The sequence below is a fragment of the Calidris pugnax genome, unplaced genomic scaffold (assembly GCF_001431845.1).
Source record: "Calidris pugnax isolate Ruff unplaced genomic scaffold, ASM143184v1 scaffold396, whole genome shotgun sequence".
NCBI lineage: Eukaryota > Metazoa > Chordata > Aves > Charadriiformes > Scolopacidae > Calidris > Calidris pugnax.
In genome coordinates this window covers 65,298-78,057 of record NW_015091219.1, presented here as the reverse complement: position 1 = coordinate 78,057, position 12,760 = coordinate 65,298, and positions in this window count along the sequence as shown.

Sequence of the window (12,760 nt, the reverse complement as noted above, 5' to 3'; positions counted from 1 at the left end):
GGCACAGAAATGGGGTGGGTCGTTCCTGGTACCTTTCCAGCCTGCACTTTCCCACAGTTTTCCTATGCACAATATAGAGAATTCCAACAAGCCCCCCCCCGCAAGAAACAAGCAAAAGACCATCATTATTTTTGCCTAGGAGAGCAAAGTGCTTTCCATGGATTTTGAAGCAGGCTCAGACAGGGCTTGTGGCTAAATTGAAGAAAATAAGAACAGCAGCAGCAAGTCAAATCAAAGGCCCCCGGAGCTCAGTTGCCCTGTTTCTCACAGTGCTTGAGAAGATGCCTAGGAAAGGGCACAGAAATGGGGTGGGTCGTTCCTGGTACCTTTCCAGCCTGCACTTTCCCACAGTTTTCCTGTGGGATTTGGGGCTGTGGCTTAGCATTCCGGTGCCTCGGTTTCTCAGCTGTACGCTAAGTGCAAGGATGTTTCTTGTCTTGCACTTTTCTGCATCTTGCTTGTTTATTTTTGACTACAAACTCTTCAGGATAGAGTCTTCTCTTGTTTCGTGTTTGCCGTGCCTTAACACTGAGACACATGGCTCGGTGTTATGGTACTCAGCATGTACGTACTCCACATGTATGTACTTGGCAGTGTATCTGAGACACATGGCTCGGTGTTATGGTACTTGGCATGTATGTACTCCACATGTGTGTACTTGGCAGTATATTTGAACTGGGCACTGGTGAGGCCCCACCTCAAGTGCTGTGTCCAGTTTTGGGCACTTTACCATAAAAAAGGCACTGAGGTGCTGGAGCGGGTCAAGAGAAGGGCAATGGAGCTGGTGAGGGGTCTGGAGAACAAGTCTTGTGAGGAGCAGCTGAGGGAGCTGGGGGTGTTCAGCCTGGAGGGTAGACCTTCTCGCCCTCTTCAACTCCCTGAAAGGAGGGTGTAGCCAGGGGGAGTCGGTCTCTTCTCCCAAGTCACAGGCGATGGGACAAGAGGAAATGGCCTCAAGTTGCTCCAGGGAAGGTTCAGATTGGATATTACAAAAACTTTTTACACTGAAAGGGTTATTAAGCCTTGGAATGGGCTGCCCATGGAAGTGGTTGAGTCATCATCCCTGGAGGTATTTAAAAGATGGTTTGACACAGTGCTTAGTGACATGGGTTAGAGATTTATTTATTTTTTTATCAGAGTTAGGTTGATGGTTGGACTAGATGATCTTAAAGGTCCCTTCCAACCTAGACAGTTCTATGATTCTACGATTCTACAACTACCTCTCACTAGACATAGTGCTTAGAGATGTGGTTTAGTGATGGTTTTTATCAGAGTTAGGTTGATGGGAGGACTAGATGATCTTAAAGGTCCCTTCCAACCCAGACAATTCTATGATTCTATGGCTATTTACCATGCGTATTTACAGTGTGGTCCCTGCTGCAAGAAAGTTTCCATCCAAATTTAGCAGACTTCACTTAGCTGTGAACTGTGACTGCTGTAACGGTGTTTGATTTAGGTTGAGGGCTGTAAGCATAAAGCATCGTGTACACAACACCAGAGTGGGGGCCCCTAAAGCAGAGTCTGGATTTCCAAGCTGTTTGCTTCAACCAGCAGCGCTTCGGCATCTGTGAGTCAGAAACCGGTTAACAAATAAATAACTAAACAAAAGGCCTCCTCCTCTGAAGGCTGGGGGAACTACTATTGTTTTCCTTTCTTCTGTATTCCCGTCTGATGAGTTTACATCAGCAGCTATTCTAACTTTTAAGTATGAAGTAAGCATTTCGCACAGGGCTATACCCACTGGGACCAGATCGGAAGGGCTGGGGACGGGGGCTAGTGAATGCCTGCTGACGTAATTAGCTTACTCCTCCTCTATTCCCTGAACAATTTCCACACATAATGCAATCAGTCACACTTTCTCAGATAAAACAGCCTGCAGTTCAGCAGACTTGCCAGTCTCCCAGGTGTTTGGCATGCTGTGCTATATTAGCTCCTTTCCCAGTGAACCCCAATCTCACTGGAAATTTTTTCTTTTCTCACAAAATATATGCAGTTTATATAATCTGAGTGGTAAAAAAACATATTTTTTTTTTATTTTTGCAACCTGTTCTCATTTATTTTAGATATTTCCAATAATATATATATTTTTTACATATGTTTCCATTTGTTAAACCAATCTTACGCTCTTTAAAATCAGTACGTCTATTTTAAATTGCGGTTAATTTCCATGTGGATGGTGAATACGTAAACGAATGACTCTGCATCATTCCTTGCTAATGCGGGAGAACTGCTGACACCGTTTTCTCTCAAGGTGGAAATATCTCTTCTCCTCAGCAGCTCTCCGCAATGGAATTATGTGGGGACTGCAAAGTGAATAAAAAGTCACCACGTGAAGGTAATCCTTAGTCATGAATCAGCTTGACAGTTTTTTTCCCTGTGCAATTTTTGAAATTTCCCCTAATTCATCAAAACGTGGAGAAACAGCCAAGAAATATCCATTTCTAGAGTACACAGTGACCAGCTTTTTATGGTTATAGTTGTCTAGTCTGACCTCCTCAGTAACACAGGGCACTGAGCTTCATCTGCAGTTTCTGTGTCAGCCCCAGAACTTCTTCTTGTGTGCACAGCACCTCTTTCAGGAAGTTGCTATTTTAATTTCATCAAAGACAACAGAATTGTATAAGGGATCAGGTACCCCCGGCGCTTACTGTAAATCCCATTTTAGAAGAACTACTGTAGGTGTGGGATTTAATCTCATTTGACCCAGCCCCAGCCAAAGAGTTTCACCAGGGTTTTACCTCAAAAGCGTTACGTGTTGAATGGGTTTCATCATCTTGTAAGTTAAGAGGTTAACTACATTTTTTGGGTATGCTCGAATCTCACAGCCGTTTTCAACAACAATGAGGAAGTGAATTCAGTCCTGGACTTTCAAAAGCAGAGGAAAGGCATTTCCTTTGCGTAGAGCAAATTCTGTGCACGGGGAATAACACGTGTGGCTTATATGAGTGGCCAAAAATTCAAGCTAGCTTTCCAAGTGGAGAGAAAATCTACTTGCCCTGCATTAGCGTTGCCAGAATTTCCCCATTAAAAATTCCTCCAAAGAAAGATGTTTGTTTACACATGGGAATTTACCAGCATTTGCTGAATTAAATAACAAACTCCATAGATTGCTTCCAATAAACTAACAGTCATCTCCCACCAGGGAAATGGTGATTTTGCTTTGTAAATAAGGGTTTGGTCAAGGTCCATGGGGTGACTCTGATTTAGCTCAAGAAGTATATTGTTTTCCACGGAATTTCTCCTGATTCATACTGATTTCAGGGAGAAGGGATTCCTCATTTTTTGCAATGACAGCACTTATTGATGCTAACATAATAATTTATTCCTACCTGCACAGAGAGGGTTTTGTAAGATTTCTGCCATGAACACGTGGGGAATGTGTTTTCATGCCACATACCCCCACTTCTGTAATTTTTGCAGCTGCAGAACACAACCCACAATCTGCTTACTATAAATTATCGCTCGCTCATCCAGGTGGAGAGAAGTAAAAGTAGTCCCAGATAGATTTGGGAATAGTAGAGATAAGAGTAGTGTATCACGTCTAGGAGATGCTATAGAAATCTATTCCTCTCTGGTCTGCACGGAGCACCCCAAATAACTGTGTTTCCAACCTCATGGTCCCAGAGCATTAAAATTGAGGACTCTCTGACCCGAACCACCTGCACCAAGCAAGTGCATCTCTCTGTGTGTTGACCTTCTTCATATGGAGTGGGAGTCCCTTTTCATGGCACAGTGACATAGTCCAGATTGTGTGGGACAGACACATATATTATAGGCCATATGTATATGATTTTCAGTACATTCCTGTAATAGTTCATTGTCAAAAAGCATTTTGCATGTTTTCTAATTGGACTGATCAATTTGCCATACTCTTTAGAGGAGGCATTTCTTCGTTTGGCAGACCAGTTTTACCGAAAGCTGCTTTTTCTATTGCAAAACCATTTTAATTTTTTTCACTGGGAGTGCTGCTGAAGTGCTAGTCAGCTCCTCTAAGCTGCTTTTTCTATTGCAAAACCATTTTATTATTTTTTTTTCACTGGGAATGCTGCTGAAGTGCTAGTCAGCTCCTCCTCATTGTCATCAAAATATGTTTTCTTTTCAAGTCCTCTCTGTACAGAATAGATATTGTAAAAGAAAACTAAGCAAATGCTTTTGCATGATAGATGAAGATGGATTGAAGGATATATCCCACTGTGGACAAGGTAAAGGCTGAAAGGCTAACACCAAAAATTTAAGTGCAGTATGTACAACTTTATCCTAGCTAGGTCACATCTGACTTGTAGAGCAGTACTCAAACAACCTAAGAAGTCCAGTGTATGACTGAACCTGATCTCCTCGGCCTTCTTGTTCTGCTGTTTTGCCGTTTTTTCCCTTTTATGGTTATGCACATTGTCTGAACTCGTTCATTTTAAAAATAGATGAAAGGAAAACACTACCTTTATGGCTCATTCTCAGATAACTTGTCATAAAATTTCAGGAGAACATGAGGCAGAAAAACAAGGAGCTCAGAGTCAGTAACTATTCCATGGGATTTGTTACTGCAATAAAGGCCTGCGCTGGCTTGACGTGTTTCAATGAGGCCAATTAAATCTGCCTATAGAATCACAGAATGGTTTGGGTTGGAAGGGACCTTAAAGATCATCCAGTTCCAACCCCTTGCCCTGGGCAGGGACACCTCCCACCAGACCAGGTTGCTCAAAGCCCCATCCAGCCTGGCCTTGAGATAGGCCTTGAATAGGCCTACATAGTTTTCCCCTTGCAATTTTGGCTGGTTTATGGCATCCTGTAATTTCCTGGCCTAATAAAGTCATTTAGGTGTACACTGAGGCGAAGCTATGAGACTCTTCCAAAGAAATGGTTGCATTTTCAGGGGTAGTTTCAGTTTACAAGAAAACAAGAGAGAGAATGTGTACCAAAAAGTGCCCTGTGTCAGATCATCTGCTGAGAAACACAGAACAGCATATGCTGGATATGTGTGTGAATAATAAATATTCTATCATGAAAGTGATACATGGGCTGTATGCTCCAGTGAGGATATACACATGTACATGTACACACATGTGCACAGATGGTAGAGAAGTGGAACAGAGGAGGCTAAATCTTAAGGTGACAGAGGCAGCAGAACGCAAACAACAGGGAAAAAGAGTGTAGCGTGATCTCTAAGGAGTATGGAGTGGGTGCTTTTCACAGATTCCCCATGAATTGGAGTGGGTGCTTTTCACAGATTCCCCATGAGTTCAGGCTGAGGGGAGACCTTCTCGCCCTCTACAACTCCCTGAAAGGAGGTTTTAGAGAGATGGTGGTCAGTCTCTTCTTCCAAGTCACAGGTGACAGGACAAGAGGAAATGGCCTCAAGTTGCACCAGGGGAGGTTCAGACTGGATATTTGGAAAAATTTTTACACCAAAAGAGAGGTTCAGATTGGATATTTGGAAAAATTTGTACACCAAAATAGTTGTTAATCCTTGGAATGGGTTGCCCAGGGAAGTGGCTGAGGCACCATCCCTGGAGGTGTTCAAAAGACGGGTAGACATAGTGCTTAGAGACATGTTTTAGTGGTAGTTTGTATCAGAGTTAAGTTGATGGTTGGACAAGATGATCTGAAAAGTCCCTTCCAACCTAGACAATTCTATGATTCTACAACTACCTCTCATTTTAAAGTCCTCCATCCCTAGACAATTCTATGATTCTATGATTCTACAACTACCTCTCATCTGAAAGAGCAGTCATTAGTTATTCCTGGTCACAGGCCAGGACCTTGCTCTAAGCACACATTGTTCCAGGAGCTCCTGTGTTCCTCTGACTGTTTACTCTTCTGGCTGCAGGTACATTACAATGGCCGTGGGAGCAGGTATCTGCATGATCTATCTCTGTTCTCTTTCTACGGTAGATTGAATCCCTAGAGATGTAGGGAGGAAGTAATCTCTGCACCCTCTGCCTCTGTGGTAGATTCTTGTGGAGATTGCAGAAGGAAGATTTGTTCTTCCCCCTTTGTTGCTTGGCATGTATACCGTAATTGGATATTAATGAAACCAGGATTATCTCTGACCTCATGTTCTGCAGAGGGATTAGTTCCTTTATAGATAGGACAGATTGTACCAGAATGGGGAGAGTTTCCAACAGGCCAAAGTAGGGCAGCGCTGTGATTTCAAAGTTCAAAGTGGGAGCCTGCAAGCTCCAGAGAAACTTCCTGGTACCCGAGTGATCCTGGGCAGAGAGGACGACTCTTTCTAATGAAGTCCTGCACGGTTCTAACGAAACTTTGCAGTAGTTCACCTACTTCCACTGAACTGGGCATAAAAACCCCACGAGGCTGCTGCAGTCCATAGCTAATTTAACAACTGAACTGCTTGTCAAAGGTAAATCCCCTAATCGAACATTCACCCTTGCGTGAGTGTTTTTGCAGATTGGAGGCACCTACGCACGCTTACCCATTCCTTGCCTTAGTTCAATACTCAGTGTATCTGCTTGACGTTAAGCCACCACTGTTATTATTTAGAGAAATTTGATACAGCATCTCTCAGGAATGAAATTATAGCACGTGTTCCAGTCTTATGTCTTAATTAGAAGCAGGGTCAGGCAAAACCAGTTTACTAAATTGCTCAGCATTGGTGGTGTTAAAACCCAGTTTCCCATTTTTTTCACGTTTGTCAAATCACATCTGTTCTGGATGGAATGTCTGAAGTTGGTCTCCACAGTGAATTTGGGGAGGGAGATGAGGAAAAGGGAAAGACTTAAAACAGCTTATTTGTTTCCAGGGACAAGGCTGGGAAAAAATACATCATTTTGCCTGTGAGAAAAAAATTCTAGCAACTTTTTCTTTAAATTGCTCAGATGACCCATTCTTTGGGGCAGAAACCTGACTTATGGCAACAGAAAGACTTATGCATCGGGGATCTGCTATTTGCAACTCAAAGAAATGTCAGGCCAAACCTATTGCTAATCAACTGCTATTTGCAGCTGGGGATAGAGACTTTTTAAAAGTCAAACTCCAGGTGGTTCTGTAATTAGTGGTCATGTGCAAATTCCCCTTAGCTCCCCAGAGTCCTGCAGAGCTCACTCCATGCCCTGGCTTGGCCATGGTGCTTTCAGTGAAGATATTTTTCACCTGACAATTGAGAAACCTGTTCTGGTTGACCTGGAACCATCAGGAGTCAGATCGTATACTTGGACCTGGAAAATATTCCAGCATGAACACGAATGGAAGTGGCAATTCCTCTGGTTGCCCAGTGGCCAAGGGGACATCACACGTTCAGAATGTGGTAGGCTTTAGATTTCCTTTACCCTCCCTAGTAAAATAAGGAACTCTCTGAGCCATGCTGAGGCACAGAGTATGCAGGAGGAGTCTTTCAGTCCCACTTGCTCAAACTGTGGCACTTATGGAAATAATTATTTGTTTTCTGTGTAGGAGAGGAAGCAGCAAGGAGTTAGGTTTAATCGTAGACTAAGAATGAGGAATCTTACTGAGGTTACTCCAATTAATAGTTAGGTATTTCCAAATAGAGTGGGGCAGTCTCAACATGCGAGGCTGGGAGCACCTTACCCTGGATTATACCATCTGGTGATATTAGCTGTGGAAGAGGAGTCCTCACATACCAAATCTTAACCAAAAGCTCCCTAGTTAAAAGGCAGGAAGCTACAGCATTGCCTCAGAATCACAGAATGATATGGGGTTGGAAGGGACCTCTGGAGATCATCTAGTCCAACCCCCTGCCAAAGCAGGTCCACCCAGAGCAGGTTGCACAGGAACTTGTCCAGGCAGGTTTTGAATGTCTCCAGAGAAGGAGACTCCACCACCTCTCTGGGCAGTCTCTTCCAGGGCTCTGCCACCCTCAAAGGAAAGAAGTTCCTCCTCATGTTTAGGTGGAACTTCTTATGTTCAAGTCTGTGCTTGTTACCTCTTGTCCTGTCCCTGGGCACCACTGAAAAAAGACTGGTCCCATCCTCCTGGCACCCACCCCTTAAGTATTTATAGGTGTTGATCAGATCCCCCCTCAGCCTTCTCTTTTCCAGGCTGAAAAGACCCAAGCGCCTCAGCCTCCTTGTTCCTCACTTTGTGCCTTTTTTTTTTTTTAATGCGGTAAATGGAAAGGAAAGGTTTTCTAATGAGTAAAAATGCAGGCGAATATAATTTTTCAGGTTACTAAAAGGAACTGAAAAATCTACATTTTCCTCCAGATCAAACCACTTCTTTTATTGATTTTTTTTTTCAGTTCTTCCTCCAAAGAAGACCAGGTTTATCCAGAGCTGGAGTAAGTTGCCACCCCGTGACTGTGTGCTTCCCACAGGGTGATGGAGCACATGCCGTCCCCTCACAGATCCAGTGTCACCCAACCATACTGGGTGATCCAGAGGTTTGCTGCAGCCCAGATCTGCAGGGCAAGGCTGGACCTCCTACAGTTCCTGTCCCCCACAAGTCCAAATTAAGGTGGGAGGCAGCGTAAATGAAACTGGGTAACTTCTCTCTTTTAGTGCTTTTAGTGGCTTTTGTCTTGCTGACCAGCATGGTAGAAGAGGTGAATATCTGTGACTCGGACGGAGCCTGGTGTTATTTGAGTGGCAGCTGAGACTTGGTGGTGATTGCTGGTATCTAAAGTTGAAGAAGACTGAATTTCAGAGCTGGGGGCACTGGGGACACAGAGAAGTTTCTGTGGGAGATGGGAAACCAGGAGCTGTGAAGCTGCGTAAGGGGAGAAGTTCAGTCAAGTAGTTCACTCATCACTGGTACTAGAATGAAAACTAACTGGGACTGGGGAATCGGTGATGGAAAAAAAAGTCAACGCTTGTTAGGAACTAAAATACAGAACGAGAAAAGGAAATGACTGGAGAACAAAAGGTCAAGTCAAGGAAGGAAATGAGTGGGACAGGAACAGGAGGAGCCTGGGGGAAAGGCTACAACAAGGAAACAGAGAATAGGGAAAATGAAGGCTATTAGCAAAATGGCCAATATTAGGAATTTTGAAGACTTGAAGACATGAAGACTGAGCCAGGAGGGCTAGGAAAGAGGACTGCAACTTGGTAAAGCAAGGAGCCTGGACCTTGGTGGAGGAGCTTGAGGAATGGAGACTGAAAGTTGAAAAGAACAAAATTAGAGGGATAAGAAAGAAACAGGTGGAACCTGAGCAGGGAGGAGTGAGGAATGAAAAGGAGAGGCAGTGGGCAGAGACATGTGTGCCCCGCCACACAGTCTGTGCTTGAGCCTGGGCTGGTGTGTCTAGTGGAATAAATGGGTTTGTTTTGCTGTTGTCCCACACTTCCTATTGCTCTCCCCCAAATTTTGAAGACTTGAAGACATGAAGACTGAGCCAGGAGGGCTAGGAAAGAGGACTGCAACTTGGTAAAGCAAGGAGCCTGGACCTTGGTGGAGGAGCTTGAGGAATGGAGACTGAAAGTTGAAAAGAACAAAATTAGAGGGATAAGAAAGAAACAGGTGGAACCTGAGCAGGGAGGAGTGAGGAATGAAAAGGAGAGGCAGTGGGCAGAGACATGTGTGCCCCGCCACACAGTCTGTGCTTGAGCCTGGGCTGGTGTGTCTAGTGGAATAAATGGGTTTGTTTTGCTGTTGTCCCACACTTCCTATTGCTCTCCCCCAAATTAAAGAACATTGAAGTCACTGAGAGTGATAAGTGAGAATGCCCATCTCCTTTGCAGTACATTGTCTGTCCTGGGGGAGTCAGGGACGTGAGGCAGAGCAAACAGGACATCCCCTGGTGTGCCCAGGACCTCTGCCCTGCTCAGCATCTCGTTCTGAAGCTGGCTGAAGGATGGGATTTCACCGACAGCGAGAACAGCCGCCTGGCGAAGGCGGTCGGATGCTGGCCTGGGAAACTGCACTTTATCCTCTCCCTTGCCACAAAATTTCTGTGCGGTGCCGGGCAAATTTTTGAAACCTACCTTGTCAGAGGTGGTGACTGACGGGGCGCTCCTCGTATTTCCCATGTGTGGGTGGAGATTTCGGGTCTGACGCGAAGGAGTGCTGAGTTCTCACAGCTGTAGCTGAGGTAATGCATGCCGTGCTTTGGGAGGCAGAAAGCAGAGTATTAAATAAGCGGAGAAATCAGGTCCTAGGGAGCGCGCAGAAGTAGTGGAAACTTTTGACCTTAGTCACTCCGTCCTTCAGTTCCCGATGTGTGAAATGTGGATTCTACCACCCCCTCATCTTACAGGGCTTAAGAAGAAAGATTAGCTAACACTCAAAGACACTCCGATGTTTTGGCGGTGAGGCAAGAGCAAGAGTCTGTGAGTAATTTTATTTTCAGAGCTGTTTTTTGAGTATTAGGTAAAGTGTGAGGCTTGCCGCTGAGCCACGGGGAGGGCACGAAAGCCCAAATAGCTGTCACCAAATGACTCGCTCTGCAGCCTGTAGCAGGCAGAGAGATGGCAGCGGGGTGGAAAAAGTTATCGTGAGCTCATGAAAGGACTCTCTCCTGAGGCACAGAGCAACTTAAATAGAGCTGCAAAGGTAACTTAAATTCTGGGACTTCCTAGCCTGAGTGGCTGGTTTGTAAATGTCTGATTAACATTTCTGCACACAGCGTAGACCCGTGTTAGCAAACTCTGAGAAACGGACATTTCTCTCTGTCTGTGAGTCAAGATGAGTGAGGCTTGCCTCATTGTAGGACAGCATACTGTGTTGGTGAATAATACTGATTTTCATGCAGTAATTTGAATTAACTTTGCCATTCCTGGTAGCAGGATTTTAGAAAAGCGAGCAAATATCGCGACCGTTTTACAGAACTATCCAAACCAGATTTGAAATGAGCATTGAGGAGTTGGGAACAAACCACAGATCCCTGCGTCTTGCTCCTTCCCTTAAGGATCAAAGGAGACATGCATTTTTGTTCCCGTCGTGTTGGGTTAGAAACACTGCATAAATAAACACGGGTCTGAAGATAACCTGGGAGTCAGGTGGTTGTCTTGCTATTTAACAGAACTAGGGGCAGGTCTGGGATGAATAATTACTTGTGTTAGAAGAGAAATCCAGGCCTGATATTTAAGGGAATCTTAATGAATCTCCATTACACAAAAATCTCTGAGGTCTGGATAGGTCCCATTTGATGCAATCGAAAGAGCTTCTGGTATCAAGATCACAGCTCAAGGCCAGGGAGACGGACGAGGGGTCTGGCTTTGGAAATAAAGGCAGTTTCCTAGAATTGACGTTTACCTGTCCCTTAATGAGCAAAGGGGTACTCCTTTCCATCGCACCGAGAGTATGTGGAATCCCCTCTCACAGCTGATAATGAAACTGTAACTGATACTTCTAAAATCACACATTTGGTGGTTTGTTTTTTATAAATGGCTGTGAGTCACAGGAATCCGTGAGGCTCTTTGGGAGCAGGGGGAGAAAGAGAAACCCTTTACAAATGTAGGTCGGTAATTATCAAAAAGTCAGTGGAGAAAAAATAAAAGCCCCAAACCAAGTATAGATCCTTACTCTAGTCGCTGTTTTGGGTGCAGAAACATTCTCAGTGAATAAGAACCTACAGCTTTGAATTGTGTTTTATTCTCCACCATGAAAACAAGATTGGAGGGAAATTTATTCCAAATGTCATTACAGTCTGTAGATGCAGAGCAATGAGCCTCACATCACATGGGACATTTATCAGTAACACTTTAAAACTCGGTATACACAAATTTCCCGATGGCTGCCTTCACTAATGGCTTCTTTTGGTCTTGGACATGAGTTTTCTCTTTTATATACTCTGTATTCATAGCAGGAAGGGCAACGTCTTGCCTTCCTTCACAGCACTATCAGGACTGGGACTCATGGCATAGAGGAGACAACGGGTATGAGCAGCTCCTGAGAGGTATGTCAAGATCTGGAAGAGAACACAGAAGCAGTAACACAGTTCAAGGAGGTCTTAAATTCCAAGATTAATCTCAAACTATTAAGGACCCTATTAATGAAGTTTTATGGCAGACAAGCTGCTAGGGATCTTCTAGCTGATCTGGTTAAACTTCTGGAAGATGGTCTTTCTGGTATACCTCTTCTCCTGCAATAAGATTTTTTTGGAGAAAGGTTCAGCAGCAGGACTGCTGATTATAATTCTTTATGGTGTTGCCTCTAATCCAGTCCATTTGAACATCTGGATTATTATCTGGAAGAACATACTTGTTTTTCCTAGTGGCCTGATGTATGCAAGAGAGGCGAACTTATACTCTAAAGTCCCTACTCTATTTTTAAAGAACAGTGAAAAAATAGAGAGGCAGAATAGTATACATAGGGTTAATATCTTATCTGACCAGCTAGTATAGTTGGGAAAAACAGAAAAAAAATTGGGTACACAAGCCCTTCCTCTAGTTGGTAATTGAAGATTCAGTTTTCAGAAACGAAGAAGTATTTTAGGAGGTTGGAGAAGGCACTGTTAACTGGGAGATTTAAATGGCACAAACCTTTGGGCCGAAAGAAGATCAGCTTTGGTTTTGATAGGCATTTTCTAAAGGAGACTGGGTGTTAATGGTAGAAAAAGGCAAAAAAACCCCAGTGGCTGCAAGTCAAAGCTAGACAAGTTCAAATGAGGAGTTGGATGCTCATAGCTAAATTATGGTTAATCATTATTGGGACAAATACAAGATGGACCTGAGAGCTCTTGAATGTCAAATCAACACAGGACAGTCCTCTGTATCATAAGCATAAGCAAAACACCACTGAGTGCAACCAACTGTGCTCAGTGCAGGGACGACTAGGAGACTTGTAACCCTGGGACTGGCAAACCATCTGATTGCCCCTCTCAGCCTATGACACTCTGAGGCTGTAGGTT